The 23,973-nt window shown below is 41.4% G+C and overlaps 1 protein-coding gene across 2 annotated transcripts in view; it reads right to left on the bottom strand.

Moving 5' to 3' along the window:
• Positions 1 to 23,973, bottom strand: part of LOC133074581 (sodium/hydrogen exchanger 2) — a 467,777-nt gene that overhangs the window by 256,410 nt on the left and 187,394 nt on the right. The gene's annotated exons all lie outside the window — the stretch shown is intronic.

Below are 23,973 nucleotides of genomic sequence, written 5' to 3'. Positions count from 1 at the left end.
ACTTTGAGTGAATATGCAAAACAATCTAAATACTCTAATACCATAATTAAATATTTGGTGATGATGATTTCTTTAAAAAAGATTAATTGCTGTCTTAAGTAAATAAATCCAAGTGAGGATAAAATGACTTCTGAATTTGGGAAGTGGATGAACTACATGTAAGAAAACTCAAGTTATGGCCTGCTATCCAAGATGACCCGTTCATAATTCACACTTTTTTTGTATAGAAACTGACCACTGTCTCCCAAGTATCTTTCCATCGTTTTCTGAGACATGCACCAGGCCGTAAGAAGATAAATATGTTCAAATGAGATTGTTAGCCCTACTATGCATTCCTTCCTTTCCACCAAAAATGTACAAACTGACTTCCAGTTTTGGTGAATTGACATAAATTATTCAAAGGTAAAAGCCTTTACAGATGAAAAAAATTTTAAGTGTTTCTATATATCATAAACTTATCAACATCTATTCTCTCCTTTTTTTCAATAATACTGTCATTTGAATTTTCTTGAAAAATTATGTTTCTATAGGAATAATTTGTTTGCTTTTGTAGTATTATAAATGAGAAATATAAGATATTACCATGAAGCAAATCCATGATATCTTACAATAAGTGCCATTTTTTATGTAACTCTTCAATCCCATGATTTTTAAGTATTATATTAACATTAGTACCAGTTATTATTTTGTGCTCTAAATCCATGTCTGCACAAGTATGACAGTTATTAATACCCACAAGTTTTCTTCTTCTTCAATTCTATTCAACAAAGTCTTTTAAGAATGCCTACATGACAAACAATATGCTAGGTAATTCCATTAGGTTAATGACAAAGAGAAGTTGTTGAGATTTTTGTTTGTTTGGTTTTGCTTTCAATATTTGCACTACTTTTTTGACAGTGTACACATGCAAGTTCTTCATAAGACATTAACATCACAGTGAGAATACTGGGATAAAACCCATTTCGTATTGCTTTGAAGATTGGCGTTTGACCCATTAATGAGATCACGACCTCAGTTTTCAATACACCCACCTCCAATCTTTATAAAATTGATCGAGCTATTATGCTGAATGCTCAGTTCTATATGAAGCCAGTGAGACCACACAATGTCATGGTTGGTAAAGTCGACCAAAATAGAGCACTGTGGTCAGTGAGAAAGTTCTCAGGGGTTGGAACAGAAACTGACTTCATGACACATCTTGCTTGGCGTCTAATTCCAACCAGCCAATTAAAAATACACCTTTGATCTTTCCTGTATTACTCTTGCGCCACTGAACTCTCCTTCTCTGAATTCAAATAACACTTTTTGCCCCATCACTTGTCTTTAAATGTAATGCTACATGGAATTCTTGCTTTTTAATCGTTTCCAGGGTAGAAGGGTGAGACACTGGTCTTCTCCTGCCCTTGGACTGGGATTTACACCATCAGCTCCCCTAGTTCTCTGGCCTTTAAACTTGGACGACAACTACACCACAAGCTTTCGTGCATTTCCAACTTGCAGAAGGCAGATCACAGAACTTCTCAGCGTCCAAAATTGCATGAGTCAATTTTTCACAATATATGTATATATTTAAATATATCTACATATATGGATAGAATATAGATACAGATATAGATATATGTATAGAGGTAGATGTAGATAAAGATATAGATATAGATACAGATATTTCTCCTGTTGGTGCTATTTCCCTGGCAACCCCTGACTAATGCACAGCTCTTCTTTTTTTCCAACTTAATAACAGTGCAAGGTACCAATGCATGTACTAGTCTGCTCGGGCTGCCATAACAAAATACCACAGACTAGGTGGCTTAAGCAACAGACATTTATTTTCTCACAGTTCCGGAGGCTAAAAGTCGATTATTAAAGTGGCAGCAAATTCTGTTTCTGGTGAGGACTCCCTTCCTGGCCTGCAGATGGCCACCTTCTCACTGCGTCCTCACATGGCCTTTCCTCTGTGCATGTGGACGGAGAGAGCTCTGGCCTCTCTTCCTTTTCTGATAAGGACACCAATCCTATTGGATTAGGGTCTCATCCTTATGACCTCACTGAACTTTAATTACCTTCCTAAAGGCTTCAAATACCATGACTTTGAGGCTTAGGGTTTCAACACGTGAGTTTTGGAGGCGGAGCACAATTCAGCTCATAACAGTACATGATTGCTTAGTGTGAAGACTACATTTCCCAGCTGCCTTTGAAACGAGGTCACTAAGTTCTCATTAATGAGATGGAAAAGGAAGTGCCATGGGACAGTTTTGGGGACTCTACTTCAAGAAACTGTCCTCTGTTCCTGCTTCTTCACCCCTTCCTCCATCTCGCAGCCTGGAAAAAAAGACTACGGAGACAAGGGTCACACCTCAGGAATGGTTGGAAAGGATCTGGGTCCCTGGGGGCATTGAGGAGCAGAGATGCCAGACTGCCCTGAGCTGTCTATGGACTGACTTGGATGAATGTGAGAAATAAATTTCATTTAAGCCATTATTCTTTGAGAGTTCCTTTCTGCTTGCAGCTGAATGTTATCCTAATTAATATACAAGATTTACTTAGCTAGAGTGAAGTAGATATGTCATGTAATTACCAAATGTCTTGGGGAAGATTTGAGTTTGCACTTTAAAATGGGGAAAAAACTTTACAGTTTATCGAACATAGGGGTTTACAAACTAGATGTCCATTTGCTAAAGCCAACATAGTGTTAAAAATGAATTCTGACTCTTTTAATTGGGGCTTGTATGCCTCTGGTTGCCTCAGGCTCAAGCAACCCCTGTCATTTACACCAGGCTTGCTGTCCACATTTCATTTCCTGCCTGGTTTCTTAAATATTTGAAATTGCAATGACTGATTTATTCTAATCCAAATACTTTATTTTATAAATGAGGAAGCAGAGACTAAGAAGAGTAAAGTAACCAGAGATGAGAGAAAAATGAATACTAGTATTTCGGGCTGCTGACTCCCGGCCTGGGCCTCTTTCCATTGTTTGGGCACCAGTAATCCCTTTGAGTCACCTTGGGAAGAAATACGCACTGGGGAGAACATTCTGTCTGCATCCTGCAGCTTCCCTGTGGGCCCAGCTCTTTCCTACCATCTCAGCTCCAGCAGATGCACCAGCGACAGGACACCTCACCCTGCAGTTGGACTGCAGCAGGATGGGGAGCCTGAGATGCTACGTGTCTCCGTTTGGCACTTCCTGTCAGCATTCAGCTTTTATCACACAGATTGAGGGACCAGTGTATTACATTCTCAACCCTCTGTCATCTCCTATCACATTAATGTGATATCATCTTAGTCTATTAGAGTGCCGTAACAAAAAAGGAGGTGTTAGAGCATGACAGCACCTGTCAGAGTGTTGCAAGTACTTATTTGAAATCTTGGATTAAACCGGTGTCATGTGGCGTTAGTGGTGGCAACTTGTCCCCGTAGAGTAAGTTCCTTTATTTGCACTATGCAAATGAAGGCGTCGCACGCAGGCTATCGTTAAATGTCCCCTCATGGAGTTAAGGAATCAAAAACTGTCGCATGGAGAGGAGCGTAGCGGCCGTGAAGGACCATGCTAGGCACTCCTCTGCTTGAGGGCTTGTTGTCTCAGTGCTGAGCAAGCCAGTCACCTTGTTCATGAACGCTGGCTAAGCTTCTCCAGCCACACGGGTGGACATCCATACTGCTTTGATTATGTCCAAATAGGGCTTTCAAAACATTCCAGCATCCTCTCTAATCTAGCTGCACCTGTGTTTCTCATGTTCCCTTGACTGTAGACTCCCAGAAAGAGTAGGAATCATCTTGCCCTGTTCCTCTCCACCTCAGCATCCAGCACCATGGTTTCCTCATACCAAAAGCACAGTTTTTATTACCTGAAGATCTAGTGCAAGCTTTCGTTTTTAACAGATGAGGGAACCAGTCAACATACAAGAGCTATTCAGTGGAGGCAAATTATTTAGTCACATTCCTTAAAGCTCACGTGTTTTTATTATACAGAGTAACAGTTTCACTCCTGACGAATAAGGATACAGGCAGACCCTAAATTAAGAATTTAAGATTAGGCCTTCAAATCTAAAACTGGGATGTGAAGTTATCCATCTGGAATTTGAAGACTTCAGTTTATAGCCACATATTATTACTAGGTGGCTGAACACAAAATATTTACTTTCTTATTATTCCGACTATTGGAATAGTATAATATTCCAATATTCTTAATATTCCGACTATTGGACTATTATTCCAACGGCTCTACGTTGGTGAGGAAAGACTAGGAAGTATCAGCTCTCCCAGGTAACAGGGTATTTGCAGAATAATTCTATTGGTGATGATGACCATGGTGGGGATGACGATATGGCAACATGAGCCACAGGAAAGCTCCAGGGCCCAAGTTGCAGTCAAAAAGGAACGCGCCCTCCAGGGAAATGACAAGCAGATTTTAATGTTGACATTGTGCCAGCTCCTTTCCTTCTCGTTTCCATTTTCTCTAATGTTGGATGTGAAAGGTTTAGAAGAAGGAACTGTGAAGTCATGTCCATGCTCTGGGGTTCAATGAACTAAACATGGGAGTTTAATAATTTTAAATACATTTACTACAGGCTGATGAAGAAACGGAACACTGCATCTCCTCAGAAGCCCCCTCCCAGCCCTCATCAAAAGTGACCACTGTCCTGACTTGCAGGGAAATCACATCTTTTTTTTTCTTTGTACTTGTACAATATGAGCATGCATATTCCTAAATACCATGGCTTAGTTTCACCTGTTCTGGAACTTTTGTTCAACATGATGTTTGTGAGGTTCATCTATGTTTTTGTGTTCAGCTGTAAATTTGTTAATTTTCAGTACTGTGTATTATGCTACTATATAGATAAACCCAATGTATTGATCCATTTTATTGATGATGGCAATGTTGGGTTTTTTCTGTTTGAGATAATTCATAATGCTGTTAAAACATTCTTGTATGTGTAGATAGATAGAGAGACAGATATAGATATAGCTATAGATATACAGATATTTCTTTGTGCACATATACACGCATTTCAGGGGTATATTTCTAGGTATGTAATTTCTGGGTCAGAAATTTTGATTTTCTTCAATTTTATTAGATAATTATAAACTATTTTCCAAAGTGATTCTACCAAGATTTACCATCATTAGCAGTGTGTAAGAATTAATATTGCTTCTTTTTCTGGAACACATTATCTGTCTTTTACAATATCAGCCATTCTGGAGGTTATGTTAATGTGGTGTATTTCATTCTGTGTGTGTTAGATGTTCCTGATTACAAATGAAGTCAAGTGTGTTTTAATACATTTATCAGTCACTTTTGAGGGGTGCTCTTCCAAGTTACTCATTTTTTGATTGAATTGTTTGTCTTTCTCTTAGACACATAAGAGTTCCTCATATATATATATATATATATTTTTTTTTTTTTAACATCTTTATTGGAGCATAATTGCTTTACAATGGTGTGTTAGTTTCTGCTTTATAACAAAGTGAATCAGTTATACATATACATATGTCCCCATATCTCTTCCCTCTTGCGTCTCCCTCCCTCCCGCCCTCCCTATCCCACCCCTCTAGGTGGTCACAAAGCACCGAGCTGATCTACCTGTGCTATGCGGCTGCTTCCCACTAGCTATCTATTTTACATTTGGTAGTGTATATATGTCCATACCACTCTCTCACTTTGTCCCAGCTTACCCTTTCCCCTCCCCATATCCTCAAGTCCATTGTCTAGTAGTTTGGTGTCTTTATTCCCGTCTTGCCCCTAGGTTCTTCATGACCATTTTTTTTTTAGATTCCATACATATGTGTTAGCATACGGTATTTGTTTTTCTCTTTCTGACTTACTTCACTCTGTATGACAGACTCTAGGTCCATCCACCTCACTACAAATAACTCAGTTTCGTTTCTTTTTATGGCTGAGTAATATTCCATCGTATATATGTACCATATCTTCTTTATCCATTCATCTGTTGATAGACCCTTAGGTTGCTTCCATGTCCTGGCTATTGTAAATAGAGCTGCAATGAACATTGTGGTACATGACTCTTTTTGAATTATGGTTTTCTCTGGGTATATGCCCAGTAGTGGGATTGCTGGGTTGTATGGTAGTTCTATCTTTAGTTTTTTAAGGAACCTCCATACTGTTCTCCATGGTGGCTGTATCAATTTACATTCCCACCAACAGTGCAGGAGAGTTCCCTTTTCTCCACACTCTCTCCAGCATTTATTGTTTGTAGATTTTTTGATGATGGCCATTCTGACCGGTGTGAGATGATATCTCATTGTAGTTTTGATTTGCATTTCCCTAATGATTAATGATGTTGAGCATTCTTTCATGTGTTTGTTGGCAATCTGTATATCTTCTTTGGAGAAATGTCTATTTTTGATGTGAACTTTCGGGGTTATATGTATGTAGTACAAATATATGCTCCAACTTGGTGACATTTATTTTCATCCCTAATGAATGTCTTTTGAGGAACAGAATTTCTGAAATTTAAAATCATGTCTCTATTCTACTTCATCTGTGTGGTCATCTACCTTTGTGACAATAACACAGTGTCTTAGGGTATAATATTTTAAAAGTCTCAGGTCTAGTAAGTTCTGCCACGTTGTTATTCTTTTTTCCAGTAATGTCTTAGCCATTCTTAGGCCTTTGTACTTCACAGCAATTGTAACATAAAACAATAAAGTTCCACAAAAATAAAAGTTGAATTTTGATTGCAATTGCTTTGAAACTCTAAATCGGTTTGGAAATAATTAGCATATTTATGAAATCAGGCTTTCCAACCTACAAGCTTAATATGTCCCTCCATTCATTTAAGTCTTCTTTAATTTCTCCCAGTAAGGTGTTGTAGTTTTTGTGTAGAGTTCTTACACATTTTTCATTAGATGTATTTTTAGGTACAATTATATTATTGTAAAAGGTATGGTTTTCATTTTAACTTTCTAATATTCTATTTTTGGTAAGCAAAAATCTAATTTATTTATGAATTTTTGAATATTGTATATGTACTTTGTATATTTATACATTTGTATGTTGAAGCCCTAACCCTTGATGTAATGGTATCTGGAAGTGGGGACTTGGGGCGATAATTAGGTGTAGATGAGGTCATGAAGGTGGGACCCTCACGATGGGATTAGTGCCCTTATAAGAAGAATATCTTTCTCTCTCCCTCTCTCACTCTCTCTCTCTCTCCATGCACAAACAGCAAGGGAAGTCTAGGTGAGCACATAGCCACAGGTGCTGAGTATACGTCAAGAAGAGAACCAAGATCCCAGTTTCCCGCAATTTTGATCTTGAACTCCCCATCCTCCACAATTTGTTGAAAACAAATGTCTGCTGCGATAGCAGCCTGGACCAAGACATACACTGCTCACCTCTCTTGCCGAACTTGTTAATTATAGTAATTTATCTATAGAGTCTTCTAAATTTCTATATATGCAGTCATAGTTATATCATTGTGCCATATTTATTGATTTCCAATTATTATACTTATTTATTTTTCTCACCCTATCTACTATTTGAGCACATCAAGTAAAAAATTGAATAGAAAGGGTGACAGCAAAGCTCTCATCATTTTCTGATCTCAAAGAGAAAGCTTTCACATTTCACCCTAAAGATGGTGTTTGCTGTAGGCTTTTTATAGATCTTTTTCAAGTTAAGAGAGTTTTATTCTACTGCCAGTTTGCTGAGTTTTTCTAAAATTATGAATGCATGTCAAATTTATTTAAAAACGTTTGCATGTACGTTTTCTCCTTTATCCCGTTAATATGATGAAATACATGGATTGATCTTCAAATGTTAAATCCACTTTACTTTCCTGGAATACACCCAACCTGTCATAATGTATTGTCCTGTCTATAATTGTCAGGATTAGGTTTAATATTATTCTGTTTAGAAGTTTACATCTATTTTCATGAGTAGGAATGACCTGTAACTTTCCTTTCTTATAGTGTTCTTGCCAAATTTTGATATCAAGGTTACACTGGCATCTTAAAACTAGTTGTGGAATATTCTCTCTTTTTTCCTTCATTCTCTATAAGAATTTGTGAAATACTGATAATATTTATTCTTTCAATACTTGTTAATTTCCACTTGTAAGTCACTTGGACCTGGAGTTTATTTGTGGGAAGGTTTATAATTACTCTTCAATTTCTTTAAAAGTGAAAGGATCAGTAAGGTTTTACATTCCAGCCTTAGTCATTTTGGTAACTTATGCTTTCCTACAAATTCAACCATTTCATAAACATTTTCAAGTGTATTAAAATAAATTTGCTTATGATATTCTGCCATGATATCTTAATGACTATAGGATCTTTACTGAAGCATCCTTTGGCATTCCTGTTGTTGCTAAGCAAATAAATATTGCTTATCTCTGCCATCTACTTTATGGGTGTTATTAAAGTTACAAACCCTTTTCCAATTAATTATTTATTATTTATTACTATTTCAATTAAGTATTAATTATCCTATTTTTGTTTGTTTTCTTTTTTATATTTTCTGCTTTTTCCTCTCCCCCACTTTGAGTTTACTTTGTTATTATTTTTCAAATGTTTGACTTGAATGTTTAGTTTATGTATTTTCTTTCTTTTTTTAAATTTAATTTTTATTTATTTATTTGTTTGTTTATTTATTTTTGGCTGTGTTGGGTCTTCGTTGCTGCTCACGGGCTTTCTCTAGTTGCAGCGAGCAGGGGCTACTCTTTGTTGTGGTGCACAGGCTTTTCATTGTAGTGGCTTCTCTTGTTGCGGAGCATGGGCTCTAGGCACATGGGCTTCAGTAGTTGTGGCACGTGGGCTCAGTAGTTGTGGCATGCGGGCTCTAGAGTGCAGGCTCAGTAGTTGTGGAGCACGGGCTTAGTTGCTCTGCTGCATGTGGGATCTTCCCAGACCAGGGCTTGAACCCGTGCCCCCTGCACTGGCAAGAGGATTCTTAACCACTGCACCACCAGGGAAGTCCAGTTCATGTATTTTCAAATCTTCTTTTCTATCATAGGCACTTACTGCTATAAATTTCTAAGTGTGGCTTTAGTTGTATTCCACAAATTTGATATGTATAGTAATTTTGTTATTCGTTATTTAATTTTAATTGTGATTCTTTTGCTTTGATACATACATAGGTTATTCAGACTTTGTTATTATTTTCTAGCTTAAACGCATTGTAGTCAAAAATATATGTTGCTTGATATCAATCTCCTGAAATCCCTGAGGCTAGCTGTGGAAGACCGCATTGTTGCCCAAAACATGTGCTACCCCTTCTTCTGATGCTCCTCTCTGCAGCAGAGCTGTACTCTTACACCCTAACATCAATCTTAAGCCATGAAACTTGCTTTGCCCAACAAAATCTAAGTGGAAGTGACATGAGATACCTCTGAAATCTCTTTTTCCTCTGCCAAAAAATAGACAGGGTCTCAGATAGAGTCAACTGTGCTATCTTGAGTCATATAATGAAGACATGGAGAAGAACCAGGAGCATTCTCAATGCTATTTGGGGTCATTTGTGACTACAGCATACTCTAGTGTGGTGGGCAGATGTGAGGATAGCCCTGCAGGACCTCTACGTCCTGGAATCCATACCCTTATGTAATCCCTCACCTTGAGAATTTAAGGACTTGTTTCCTGGAATAGAATGCAGCAAATGTGATGAGATATCATTTCTGAGATTGGGTTACCAAAGGACCATGGCTTCCACGGTGGCCACCTTCTCCTATCCTCTGGTTCTCTCTCTCTCTCTCTCTTTCTCACACACACATCAGCAGCCGCCACATCATGACAACACCCGGGCAGCCTATGCAGAGACCCATATGGCAAGGACCTGAGGCCTGCCAGCAGCTACATAAGTGAGCTTGGAAGCCGATCTAAGCCAGGCACATAAGTGAGCTAAGAAGTGGATTCTGTAGCCCCAATTGAGACTTGGGATGGTTGCAGGCCCAGAAAATATCTTGACTGCAGCCTCATGAGATTCCCTGAGCCAGAACTATCCTGCATAGCCACTCCTAAATCCTTGACCCACAGAAACTATGAAATAATACATGTTTTTTGATTTAAGACACTAAGTTTTGGGGTAACATTATGTAGCAATAGCTAAATAATACATACTTTGGTACCTGGAAATGAGGTGTTACCATGAAAAGATACCTTAAAATGTGAGGGTAGCTTTGAACAAGACAGTTGGTGGAAGCTGGAAGGATTTTTAGGAAATGTTAGAGAAGCATAAATTTCCTTGAACAGACTGTTAGTAGCACTCTAGGTTTTGAGGACTCTGAGTGAGGACTTACAAGGAAATGAGAAATATATTTTTGGAAACTGGAGGAAGGGGGATCTTGGTTATATAGTGGGAGAAAGGTTTGCAGCATTATCACCTGCAGTAACATGGAAAGTAGAACATATGTCAAATGAACTAAGGAGATTTCCAAGCAAGTTGCTGAAGGTACCAAATGGTTTCTTTTTGCTGCTTGTAGTACATGCAAAAGGAGAGACATAAATTGTGGGAAGGACTGTTAATCACAAAGGAGCCAGGACTTGCTGGATTTGAAAGTTCTCAGACCCTCAAGATGACAAATGGTTATTTCCAAAGTGGAGAAATGGCTTCCAAGTAAAGGTCAAATCCAGGGCACTCTCAGCAAAATATGGTCTAGAGAGGAAGCTGAGGGTGGGAGTATAAAGTCTTCTGTTAAATCTTCAGAACGATCAAAGCTGATGCTCCAGAGTACTATTCGGTCACACAAAAGGTCCTTTAAAAAGTAAGGGTTGGGGGGACCTTCAAGATGGTGGACGAGTAAGATGTGGAGATCACCTTCCTCCCCACAGATACGTCAGAAATACATCTATATGTGGAACAACTCATACAGAACACCTACTAAACGCTGGCAGAAGACCTCAGACTTCCCAAAAGGCAAGAAACTCCCCACGTACCTGGGTAGGGCAAAAGAAAAAAGAAAAAGCAGAGACAAAAGAATAGGGACGGGACCTGCACCAGTGGGAGGGAGCTGTGAAGGAGGAAAGGTTTCCACACACTAGAAAGGCCCTTCACGGGCGGAGACTGCAGGTGGTTGAGGGGGGGAAGCTTCGGAGCCACGGAGGAGAGCGCAGCAACAGGGGTGCAGAGGGCAAAGCGGAGAGATCGGTGCCGACCAGCACTCACCAGCCTAAGAGGCTTGTCTGCTCACCCACCGGGGCGGGCGGGGGCTGGGAGCTGAGGCTCGGGCTTCGGAGGTCAGACCCCAGGGAGAGGACTGGGGTTGGCTGCGTGAACACAGCCTGAAGAGGGCTAGTGCGCCACAGCTAGCCGGGAGGGAGTCCAGGAAAAAGTCTGGAGCTGCCGAAGAGGCGAGAGACCATTGTTTCGGGGTGTGCAAGGAGAGGGGATTCAGAGCACCGCCTAAATGAGCTCCAGAGACGGGCGTGAGCCGAGGCTATCAGCGCAGACACCAGAGACGAGACGGGCACGAAACACTAATGCTGTTGCTGCAGCCACCAAGAAGCCTGTGTGCAAGCACAGGTCATTATCCACACACCCACCCCCCAGGGAGCCTGTGCAGCCCGCCATGGCCAGGGTCCCGTGATCCAGGGACAACTTCCCTAGGAGAACACATGGCGCGCCTCAGGCTGGTGCAATGTCATGCTGGCCTCTGCCGCTGCAGGCTTGCCCTGCATTCCGTTAACTACCATACCCCTCCCTTCCCCCGGCCCGAATGAGCAAGAGCCCCCTAATCAGCAGCTGCTTTAACCCCGTCCTGACTGGGAGGGAACAGATGCCTGGGGGTGACTTACACACAGAGGTGGGGCCAAGACCAAAGCTGAACCCCAGGAGCTGTGCGAACAAAGAAGAGAAAGGGAAATTAAAATTAAAACTTGAATTATCATACGATCCAGCAATTCCACTTATGAGTATACACCCCCCAAAACTGAAAGCAAGGTCTCGAAGAGATATCTGTATACCCATGTTTATAGCAATGAATTGGGAGATTAGCATTGACATACATACACTACCAAACGTAAAATAGACAGCTAGTGGGAAGCAGCCGCATAGCACAGGGAGATCAACTCAGTGCTTTGTGACCACCTAGAGGGGTGGGATAGGGAGGGTGGGAGAGAGATGCAAGAGGGAGGGGATATGGGGATATATGTATAAAAAAAAAAAAAAAAGTAAGGGTGTACTTCACAGATCCTCTCAATTGAACAAGAGGACCTCTGAAAAGCTTAAGTTCTCACTAGAAAGGGATCCGGAGGTATGGCTTTGTTTAATGGAGTGAACCACAAAGAGATTTTAAGGAGGCCCACAAAGTTTTTGAGAGAATTTTGTTAGGGGAAATATGATCAACCTGTAATGAAATAATCAGAATCAGTACACAATGAAAAGAGCCATTTGGACCCCCCAGATTCTATTGGCGGGAGGCAGGTCAAGAAAACTACTCAGTTGCAAACAAGTGCTACATTTCATGAAAAAGAAGGATGATTTTGAGGATGGAATCAAGAGTCATGGAGATTTTTTTCCAGGCCTTCAGACCTAATCAACAAACTTCCAATATTTTTCCCACCAAGATTTCAAAATTGCTATGGACAAATGACTTCTTTTTTTGGCCCCTGATTTTCCCATTTTGAACAAGAATGTCTCAATTATCCCATATCTGTCCCACCATTGTATGTATATGTGGGGGACATATAAATTCTCTTCTTAGTTTTACAGATTTACAGATAGAACTGTGCTCTCCATCAGAGTTGTACTTAAGAACTATAACTGAGGCACCTCATCCATACCTGGACCTGATTGAAACAATGTCATTCAGAACTTTGAGCTGAGTTTAGAATGGGATGAAACTTTTGTGGGCCTTGAGAGGGTGCGGATGTATTTTGTTGGTTAGAGGGGCAGGACTCATAGGAGGCCAGCGGGAAGATTGTGTTGGGAAACCTGTAGGATTCCAATTAAACATTTATTAAAACTTCACTGTATGCCTCTTACCCTCTTTTCTAATTTTTCTAATATTTTGTCTTTCTGTGCTTCGATTTGAATGCTTTCTTGTGAGTTATCACCCAATTCATTCCTTCTCTCTTTAGCTGTGTCTAATCTGGCCATAAAACTCTCCACTAAATTTTCAACTTCAGTTATTATATTTTTAAATTCCAGAATGTCCATCTGTCACCGATATCTCCAATATCCTGACCCTTGATCTGGCTTTCTTTCTTTGGTTTTATGTCAGGCTGTCTTATATCTCAATCAGATAAGTTTCAATCAGCTAAATTAGTCAAATTTGTACCGTTTTCTAGGTATTATATTTGCAAAATTACATGTAGAAATAAGTCTAGGCCTTCATAGATATCTGATGTTTGCTTGGCCAGGTACATGGGGACACTCATACTCCAAGATTCACTCCAATTTTAGTGATTGAGGTGCCATCCTCACAGAGATAGTTCCCCTCAGTTGTAGCACTTAGGAGCTCCAACCCTAAGCTGAGGTGTTTCACCCTCTTTTAACAGGTCCTAGATAACAATCCTTGCTGTCTTAGGCCCTAGATATTGTCAAAAGCAATGTCCAGTCTCTCCCTCTCTCAGCTTCTCCCTTATCAACCATTAGTTATCTTTTGGAGAAAAGATGGCCAAAAACCAGCATCAGTTTTTTGGACCTCTGCCCCCCCTTTAATCTCAAACCACAATATAGTTGATTAGGTCATTACTAAAACATTAATAGGAGGCTCGCTGGATCATACAGCGGCAATGGGGCCAGAACTAACATTTGTGAACAACTTCTAAGTGCCATATGTTTACTATATGACAACCCATTTAAGCATCACTTTAAGAAGGTAATTCTTTTGTCCCTATTTTTACATACATAACCCCAAGATTCATAGTGATGAATGACTTGCCTAGGATTACAGTCAGAAAATGGCAGAAACAGAATTTATATACCAAGTTTACCTGACTTCAAAGACCCTCTCCTAGACCCTTCGACCAGTTCACAGGGAGAAAAGGACAGAAAGAAAGTTGAGAGCAAGCATCCAGAGACCTGTACAGCAATTCGGCATGGCCATGACCTCCAGCTGTGCGACCAAGGTCTCCTCTGCTTGGACGGGGTTTGGCAGTATCTGGGAACTGCTGAGCTCAGACACTGAATCACATGTCACAGGGCACATGCCAGCCTGGCACAGCAGGACTCAGTAGGACAGGAGCCCATGAACCAATGGAAAATTTTAAAACGTGTCTTTCACAGCAAATAATTTGAGAAGCACTGATCATTGACTAGTGTCCATTTATGTGCCACTCTGGGTTGGTGCTCTTGCTTTCCCCTGACGGGAGTCACCCTAGCAACAGCTGAATCTTGGACTGGTCACTCGTGCTGGGAGCCTCTGGACCTAGGAGCCTGTGCATGGTGCCAGCTGCCACGCCTGCCCTCTGGCAGGCTTATGTCCATGGAGGCTGGATGTTCCAGTGGCTGCCTGGTCAGGAAAATGACACGACCCAGAAGTGGGGGGAACGTCCCTGGGGCAGCATTAATCAGTTGTTGATGAAAGACTAGAGAGAGTTAGTAGATAAATTCCCCTCCTTGCTCTCTCCAGGCAATGAGCTGGCTTGTTACAATGTGAGGGCCGCCTGCAACACAGCAGCACACACCTCACGTGGGTCTTCCCTCCTTCCCTGCTTCCTGTTTTTCGTCTCCCTCATGCCAGCTTCCCAGGGACCCTACACCCCGGTAAACTATTAGCATATAAGCTTTAGCCTCAGGCTCTGTTTCTAGAGAACCTAGGCCAGGACGTATATTATGTAAAATGAACTTGTGAAATGCTTTTCTAATGCTTTAGACCAGTGGTTCTCAAAGCATGGGCCCCAGAGCAGCATCATTTGTGAAATTGCTAGAAATGTAAATTCTCAGGTCCCACTTCAGAGCAAATAAGTCAGAAACCTGGGGAATGGGACCCAGCAATCTGTTTTAACAAGGCTTACAGATGATTCTCTTGCATGCAAGTCTGAGAACCACTGCTTTAAGCTGAATTAGAACTGGAAAAGCTTCTTCCTTTTCAAAGTGTAACTGTATGCTAGAACCTCAGCTCAAGGATGGACCATTTCTTCAGTGATATTCATGATGTTCACCTGACACTATTATAATGGTATATAATCTCACAGCTAAAATATAACATTTCTGCCAAGTACCAGATCAACTGAAAAAAGAAATGCTGCATATCAAATTTGTCATGATTTCTATATTTTAACCCCCATTTTCCTTTATTTTGGTTCTTCATAACTTAGACCAACACAGAGAAAACTAAACCTTGGACCATACTGCTGTGTAATTTATTTTACCTCTCATTGCATCCTTTCTGCTTGCTCTTCCTTCTAAGATAGCTATCTAAAATTATAAATTTGTTTTAAATAAAGCATATTAAAACTAATTTTTAGACTTTCGCAACTCTTCAGGCAATCCACAGGACACCCCCTGGGCTGCTGACGACATCCAGATTCGGAAACCCCACTCTGATCAGAACCCTGGGTGCAAGTTAGAATCACCTGGGAAGCTTTTAAAATATACTCATGCATTGCCCCCGCCCCACAAAGAAACTGATTTAGTTGGTGTAGGGGTGAGACTAGGTTCCGTCTATTTCAATAGCCCTGAGATACTATTCTAATGTGTAGCTAGGGTTGAGAAACACTTTGAGGCCAACTTTAGCTCACAGAGTGCTTGCTTTTTGCTCTTTGACCCCGTAAGCCCTGGGGCAAACACACTATTTCACGTGTTTCTGCCTTTCCAAGGCAATTTAAAGAGCAACCACCACTACCAATACCTCACAACCATCAGGAAAAGTTCTAGTAAAATTACGTTCTGGAAGTTGAAGTCAAAGGACAAATCAGAGTCCATTTAAAATTACTCTCAAGCTGCACCTCCAACAGATATAGGGTTTTAGGTTTCATTAAAAATGGTTTGCAATTTTCTTATGGAATTGTTATTGCCTCTCCTATTCCCTGCTCCACGCTGTAGACAGAGCAAACTTGGTCTCCCACAGTCCCAGCTCAAAGACCGCAGCCTGGAGCTCTCCAAGGTAGATGGAGACTCCCCCCGAGGTAACCCAGAACGTGAACTATCCAGCTCCGAACAGCCCCTGGGTGCAACTCCAGGGGGCTGGGGGCCAGCTTCTAGCAAGGCTTCGGAACCACAGGCACTCCTGAGCCAGCACCCCAGAGTCTATACCGCAGCCTTCTGCCTAACTCTGTGAGTTGGTTTGCGCTGAAATTTTGTGTTTGATTCTCACCTTCTATTCCCTTCTTGAAAATCCCATTATCTCTAACAGCTGTGTGTCAAGAAAAGACATGAATTTTGTGTAACAACAGAAGGATACCAAACTTGTTTTTCTAGGTAGCCTTAGGCAAAACCGTTTTAGCTCGCTTTCTTCACTTATTATATAAAGACTTAAACTTTGTGTAGAAAGAGGGGAGTTGCATTAGGGTGGGAAACTTTTGAAAAAAGGAATTCAATCTCTACAGCACAGAAGAAAGTTTATAATGATATTTTTTAAATAAAATACAGCCTGGATGAAAAAAGGTACAAATTTGCCACTAAAATATTATTTGCGATTTATCATTTCTAGATAAATTCATAAAGTGAAAGAAAACCAGGAAGGTGACATACACTGCTTGTGTAAGCCTTGAAATTGATTTCAGAAGCATCAGTGCTCACTACAAAAGAACTTCACAGTTTAATTAGGATGGCTCAAATCCAGCGTCTATATTTAGGATAAGCTGGAAATTACAGTGTAGAAATGAGAATCATCCAGCAACAGTCTAAATGGGGGGGGAGGAAATCTATAGAAAAAATACCACAGCTTTTCTCAGCTAACCATAAAATTTCTTAACTTTTGTTTTTCAGTGGATACAAACAGAATAATCTCTAAGGATTTTACCAATTCAAGCTGAGGAATGCATTTTTACTAAAATTCCTAAATATGAACTTTTAAATCTGCACCTATACATATTACCTAAATTATTTTTAATACCTGTATGATCTGCTTAAACACAGATCAATTTGGCAATTAATTTATAACATATCAAAGGAATCTCATTAAAATTCTGAATGTATATAAACATATTTTATACCGCTAATATTTTGGCTTCTTTTTTTAAGTGGTTGGCAGAGTTCTCATGGCACTCTATCATTAATTCCTTAAATATTCCTGTTTTCTTCTCATCATTGGTATATCATCAAATAAATCAGTTCAAACCCAAGATGTTACAGAAAGAACCATATGATTAATTTTCTTTTTAATTCAGGAAATGTTTTAAAGAATCTTGTACAAGTTATATTGGCTTAACATCCCATAATTTATTAGAGTAGCACATGATTATTTATGACCATAATTATGGTTTTTGGATGTCGAACAAGGGTGTTTTTCTTCTTCCTCTTTCTCTTCTTTACAGTGACCTGGGTCTGGGTTTATATACACTTGTCAGTAATTTCCCTAAAAGCAGTTTAAATGCTCTAAATAATATACTCCAAATTGTTAAGAAAATAAATCGCTTTAGCGAGCTGACCTCGGCAGCTCTGATGCACAATGAGTATGCAGCCAGAAAGTCACAGAGAGAAATTAGAGTCTCAGGAATAGAGTCTGAAATTCTTTCAAATTAAAGTTACTTGCCTTGGCTGAAGGTTTAATTTTAAATTACAAGGAAGGAAATACTCTAGGTAAAACAGCTCTTAGCCAGTTGTAACTAACAAATCAATTGCAGATATCCGGTGCAGAGGCTGAGTGTGCATTAGTCACATATTAGTGAATTACTTTCTCATTTCTTAATTTTGCAATAGTTCAAGCACTGCCCTGCTCTGTCACCCGAACGTCAGGCCTCTCATTCAGCATGATCATTCAAATTTTATTTTTTGAATTTTATTTTATTTTTTATACAGCAGGTTTTTATTAGTTGTCTATTTTACACACATCAGTGTATATACATGTCAATCCCAATCTCCCAATTCATCCCACTACCACCACCCCCCGCCACTTTCCCCCCTTGGTGTCCATATGTTTGTTCTCTACATCTGTGTCTCTATTTCTGCCCTGCAAATTTTTAAATGGCCCAGAATTCACCAAACTCCCACTCTGAAGACCCAATGTAATTAAGTTGAGTTTGCTTGCTTGTGTGTTAATGTAAATTGACAGCAACTACTTAACAGGTACACAAATTAACTCATTTAATGTCACTTACGTATAGGGGTTCACACTCTACAGACGAATAAACCGAGGTTAAGTATAAGTCAGTAAGCTGGTGCCAGAGCCTTAATGTAGAACCCCTTCCAGGTCAACACTGTCATTCCCTGTGCTGTGTCTGTTTCTGTTCCAGGTCTCTGATGAAGCAGTTTTGGAAAGATGGACTTGATCCATCCAGGAGGTGTCTGACATGAGGATGAAAAAACGAGCACTTCTTGTTTCCCTGAAGCTGTCTAGTAACTGAAGGTGAAACCAACAAAGTTGATTGTTCTCTTTCTGGGAAAACGCCGGAGCTGGGTAAGGGGATCATGACCGGAATAAACACCGTGGGCTGCCTTTATTTTCTATCAAATTAGCTAAACACCCTTGATGCCTTATTGCTTATTTTAACTCAAATTAAAAACCTTCAGTCTCCAACCAAAAAACTTTCTTACACTTTCAAACGAACTAATCTGGAGGAGAGCCAGTGATTTCTATGACAAGGCAGGCAAACCAAGCCGGGCAGATCTTGTCAGCCACCCTCATTATAGGCACAGGCACTGAGTGGACCCCAAGGAGAGGGGCTTTGGGCAAGATGAGCTGCCAGCCGGCCTGAAGCTATTCATTTTGCTGGTGCATGCGCTACTGTGGCTGGCAGGCACCAGGAAAATGCAGAGCATCAAGGCAGAGGCGGGGCAAGGTCGCTTCCAATGTGCAGGCGCACCCAAGAAGGAGATGTTGTGCCTAACACTGCCACCAGGTGGTCGTTCCTGGGAGAGACTTACTTAAATACAACAAAAACCGCTGAGGTTTTCCTGCTAAGGATCAGAATCTAACCAAGTCTCAGATCTATCATCAGTTCACAGCCAAATGGAGGATTCAGTCAGCCAAATGCAGAAGAACCCGGAGTCTTCAAGACAAATAACCCACTTTTCTTCAACACATTCATGGCAGGAAGAAAAAAAAGAAGGAAAGGGAGCTAGAGGCAGGGAGGGGAGGCAAGCTACCTTAAAGGGCACTTAGATACACCGATGAGATGCACTGGGTATGTACATCTCATTCGGATCCTGAGTCAAGCGAATGAACTGTAACAAGCCATTTTTGAGCCAACTGGGGACAACTGGATATAGGCTGGGTGGCAGGTGATACTACAGAATCATGACTACTTTTGCTGATAATACTATTGAGGTTTATTTGTAAAAGAAGGGCGCTTTAACTAATAGATAGATAGTATCCACTGGTGAAATAATAGAGTATCGAGGATTTGTTTTAAAATAGATCAAAAAGGGCTTCCCTGGTGGCGCAGTGGTTGGGAATCTGCCTGCCGATGGAGGGGCACACGGGTTCGAGCCCTGGTCTGGGAAGATCCCACATGCCGCGGAGCAACTGGGCCCGTGAGCCACAACTACTGAGCCTGCGCGTCTGGAGCCTGTGCTCCGCAGCAAGAGAGGCCGCGACGGTGAGAGGCCCGCGCACCGCGATGAAGAGTGGCCCCCGCTCGCCGCAACTAGAGAAAGCCCTCGCACAGAAACGAAGACCCAACACAGCCAAAAATAGATAAATAAATAAATTTAAAAAAAAAATAGATCAAAAAAAGAGCAGGCCTGGGGGTAGATGAGAGGAGGCTGGGAGACTGTTGATACCTGTGGAATCCAGGGAATGAACACATGGGGTTATTATACTGTTCTTTATACTTGCATGTTTGAAAATACCTTCAATAACAATGTTTCAAAAACCTGCTAATTTACAGGGGAAATTATTGATAATTCTGAGTTAGATATGTGTGTATATCTATGTACATATATCTTTTTAATCTGTCCTGTGGCTAATTCTCTTCACACACACACAGGTACAGAGAGTTGCCACCTCAGTTGCTCACATGACACATGTGCTGTTGTAAACACTGTACATCAGATCCTACAAAGGAAAGTTGGCTTTTGAAACAACTTTGATTAAGCAAAGCAGCCACAATTCCTCTTTAAAGGTCTAAAAATCTTAGAAGTCCATTTTGTCTTCTCTGGTTAAAGGTTTTTCTCAGTCAGACGCGTTAAACTCTGTAAGGTATACATTTCCCTGTTCATTCAGTTCTATGACGTGGAAGGTTAGAAAACAAGCATATGAGATGTCCATTTCTCTTTTCAAAAAACTCACTCCTTGAACACATCTTAATATAGTCCTCCAGGACTTGGGGAAAAAAACCTAACCTACTTTAATAATAATATAACAGTATCTGAACTCAAAGTCAAATTAACATTTTGTATTCAAATTCCATTTCTTATTCAACTTTTTTGTTGAACACTCACAATAAGGCCTTATTTAATCCTCCAGGAAATACAAAAAATCAGAGCACACTCATGAAACCGGGCGCCAGTCAGCTTTGACTTTTCTGGTTTGAATTTCATAAGAACAAGAACTACAACATAGGGCAACCGTTGGTTTACAAAAGGGTAGAGTTATGCAGGAGGAGGAAAGTTTTCCAAACAGGTAAAGATAACAAAGATATTTTTTACACTGAATTTTTTAAAATTTCACTTGAAAATATTTCTCACCAAAAACATTTAGTTTTGGTGGTTTTCTTTTTTGTTTTTTTTGCTTGGGGATGGCGGGGGTGGGATATAAGAAAACATACCAATACGACCAGGGCAATAGTAACCCTCCTTGTTAATAATGCATTTTATGTTTCTGAATCAAGAAGATCACTTCAGGTGATTAAAAGATGCCAAAAAGTCATTGGATATATTTCAATTTTCCCCAAATTGCCATTTCCATCAATTCAAGAGAGAGGATTTGTTGTGCTTCACAGCTTCCACAAAAGTCTCCGTCTCTGATCATAAACTTACCGGAGAGACTTGAGCACTCCCTGGCTAACTGGTCTCCTGTTTATGCGTGAAGCTGATCTAGCATCATCCAGAGGGCAGGGCTCTGCTCCGCAGCCTGGGCTCAGGTCCCAGCTCTGCCCTTTACCATGGTGCTGAGCAGAGCAAGTTATTTCATCTCTCGGTTTCCCCAGTTTTAAACTGGGCGTAAATCACACCACTGATGTGAGGATCCAGGCAAGTCTACACCATTAGAGTGCTCAGGGGAAAATAACGGGGCAGAGCACCCGCCCAGCTCCCTGAGGGGCCCGGCCCACGTGCACGCGCTCCTGGGGCCCTGAGCTTCTGCCTGCTGCCCGGCGGGTACTGACGATTCTAGGCTCCGCACCTTCTGTTCTCTCTGCCTAGACATCCTCTCCCTGCCCTGCCCCCCCGACCCGTGCCAACTCCTGCATCTCCTTCGGGGCTCGCCTTCAACGTCAACCCTTCCAGAAGCGTTTCTTCACCTCCAGTTAACCTCTGCTTCTGAGAAGGTGAAGTCCCCTGACCATCTCCTTATGATTCCTGGGCTTTCGATATTTATTGGTGGCTTCACAACTAAACACCACTCCCGCCAGGCTACGTTCCAGCAGAGAAGGATTGCCTGTCTGCTCACTGCTCCTCCTGTGTGCTTGGCACATGGTAGGTCCAGACTAAACATGTATGCAGAACACACAGGATTTTACAGAAATCTGCCCAAGGGACAGCCAACCCATCCTGCGGGAAGGTGCTGGGGAGAGGGGGGGACAGGGGTTAGAGGGGCTTCCAGGAGGAAGTGGTTCTTCTAAATTAGATACGCACAGAGATGCAGAAAGACAAGGAAAACGGTAGCTGCAGTTGATGCTCACAACATGTCCAGCACTATTCTAAGCCCTCATCATGTATGAATTCTAATTCTTACCGCCCCCGCAGAATTAGGAGTTATGATTATTCCCACTTTACAGATGAGACAACTGAGATACGGGGAAGTTAAATGAATGTTCAAGGTCATGCGGCTAGTGAGCAATAGAGCCTCTCATGGACAAGCTGGGCGAGCCGGGCGCTGCCCTCCTGACCACTGCCCTGCTGCCCAGCCTGGCTCTGCTAACAGTGCCTGCCTCCACATGGACACCTGTAGCTGCAGCTATGCCTACAGCCAGAGCCACACATAACAAGGCAGGCACGGGGAGAAAAAGTTCTTTTCTCCTAAACTATATTGTTGTCAGTGTTTATCTTTTTTTTTTTTTTTTGGTATTTCTTTCAACTTGTAGAACGAGGCTACATGTTAATAGGTGCTCAATAAATAACTGTTAAATGATCAAGTAGAAGGCTTTTACCTAATATTGCTAAATTGAATCCTGAAATATAACTGCAAGGTTTCTATGATTACTAGGAAAGAGTTAATTAGGAAGAGTACCTACAGGAGTACTCATTATTCTTATAAGAATTCTTGTTATTCTTATAAGAATACTTATTATAAGAATAGGAGCTGTGCAACTTTGGACAAGTTACTTCTCTGTGCCTTAGTTTCTGCCACTGCAAAATGGGATTAATAAGAGTCCCTGCCTCGTGTGGTTGTTGTGAGGGTTAAGTGGGAACATCCACTGAATATGTATAACCCCGCACAGCATCACTGAGTTACGCACCTGGTACACTAATACTGCTTCGCTAGGACCAGTACACCAGCAGCTCCCCGGGACCTGGAACCCTGACTGGCAGGTAGAACAGGAACACCATCGGCTGACAGCCCTCAGGCTTCCCCAGGGAGCACAGTCTCTTGAGTGTCACCCTCCAAAGCCACACCTTCTCTGCTTCCGGAACTCAGGTAGCCTTCCACCCTTAGCTCCAGCCACTGCTATTTTCCTCCTTGGGGAAGAGTTGTTACTTTCCATCAAGTCACCAGGGGGCAGTTGTAGCCTAGAGCAACTTTAGGGTCTCGGAAGAAGACGAACAAGGTCACTCACAGCAGCAATATGAAGGGTGTACATGTCAGGGTGGAGAGTTCTTTAACCTTGGGTGACTGGACCTTAAGTCAATGCTGGTGGAGTGGGGGACCCCTATTCCCATCAGCCTCTGCAGCCTCCCATCCCCAGCCCTGTCCAGCCTTGCCCTGCAGGACCAGAGCAGAGCCTCAGCCTGAGATGTCAGCAGGCCAGGTGGGCCCATGCAGAGGGCAGCCCAAGGAAGAAAAGACCTTTGGCCCCAGGCAGTGGCCTGCCTTCAGCCTGGAGGGACTGGCCCAAGTCCCAGTCAGGAGGGCCTGGGAAGCAAATCAAGCCTCCTGCCTGGATGTAATTAGCTACGGACAGGCTCTGGGAATCTGTATGCAAATATACCATAATGCAACCTTAGTTATTTTCGAAAGCCATAATTTCGTTTTTTAAAAAAACCTCATGCAGGGATAGAAATATCAGAGACAAGTGGCCTCTGCTGACCACTGGGTCACCATAGAGGTTCCTGGTCACAAAGCCCTATCCATTAATCATCCTGACAGGAGCAATTACGGAACCGACGTGCTACAAAGGGACTGTTGCATTTCCCTGCTGCATGTGAACTGATGAGGGAATGGATAATTGGAAGCATTTTTGGAAAAACAAATACTATTATCCCCAGCTCTCTTTAATTATAAGTTTAAACAGGTATACATTTCCTCCATTCATTCAATAAATATTTATAAGACATGATATGGTACAGGAGAAACATTTAAACAATAAGCATTAGGAATAAAAGTAGTAGAGAAGCATTTAAGCCTTAAAGAGAAAAACATTTTAAAACAAATTCAAGATTTGTTCTCTGCTTCCAAGTGGCTTGCAACTAATTGGGAAGATGCATTATTTACAAGTGAAAAGATAAATGGCAATCTACACCCAGATGTGATACATGTTCAGTGAATGGTTTGTACCAGCGGTGGTGTAAGAGCTCGGAGGAATGAGAGACCATTGACCACTAAAGAAGTTTCAGGAAGGGGCTGGGACAGAAAGGCTTTGAGAGACGAGTAA

The sequence above is a fragment of the Eubalaena glacialis genome, chromosome 14, assembly GCF_028564815.1.
Source record: "Eubalaena glacialis isolate mEubGla1 chromosome 14, mEubGla1.1.hap2.+ XY, whole genome shotgun sequence".
NCBI lineage: Eukaryota > Metazoa > Chordata > Mammalia > Artiodactyla > Balaenidae > Eubalaena > Eubalaena glacialis.
Note: the sequence above shows the minus strand (reverse complement) of the source record. Positions and strands in the feature narration are given on the sequence as shown.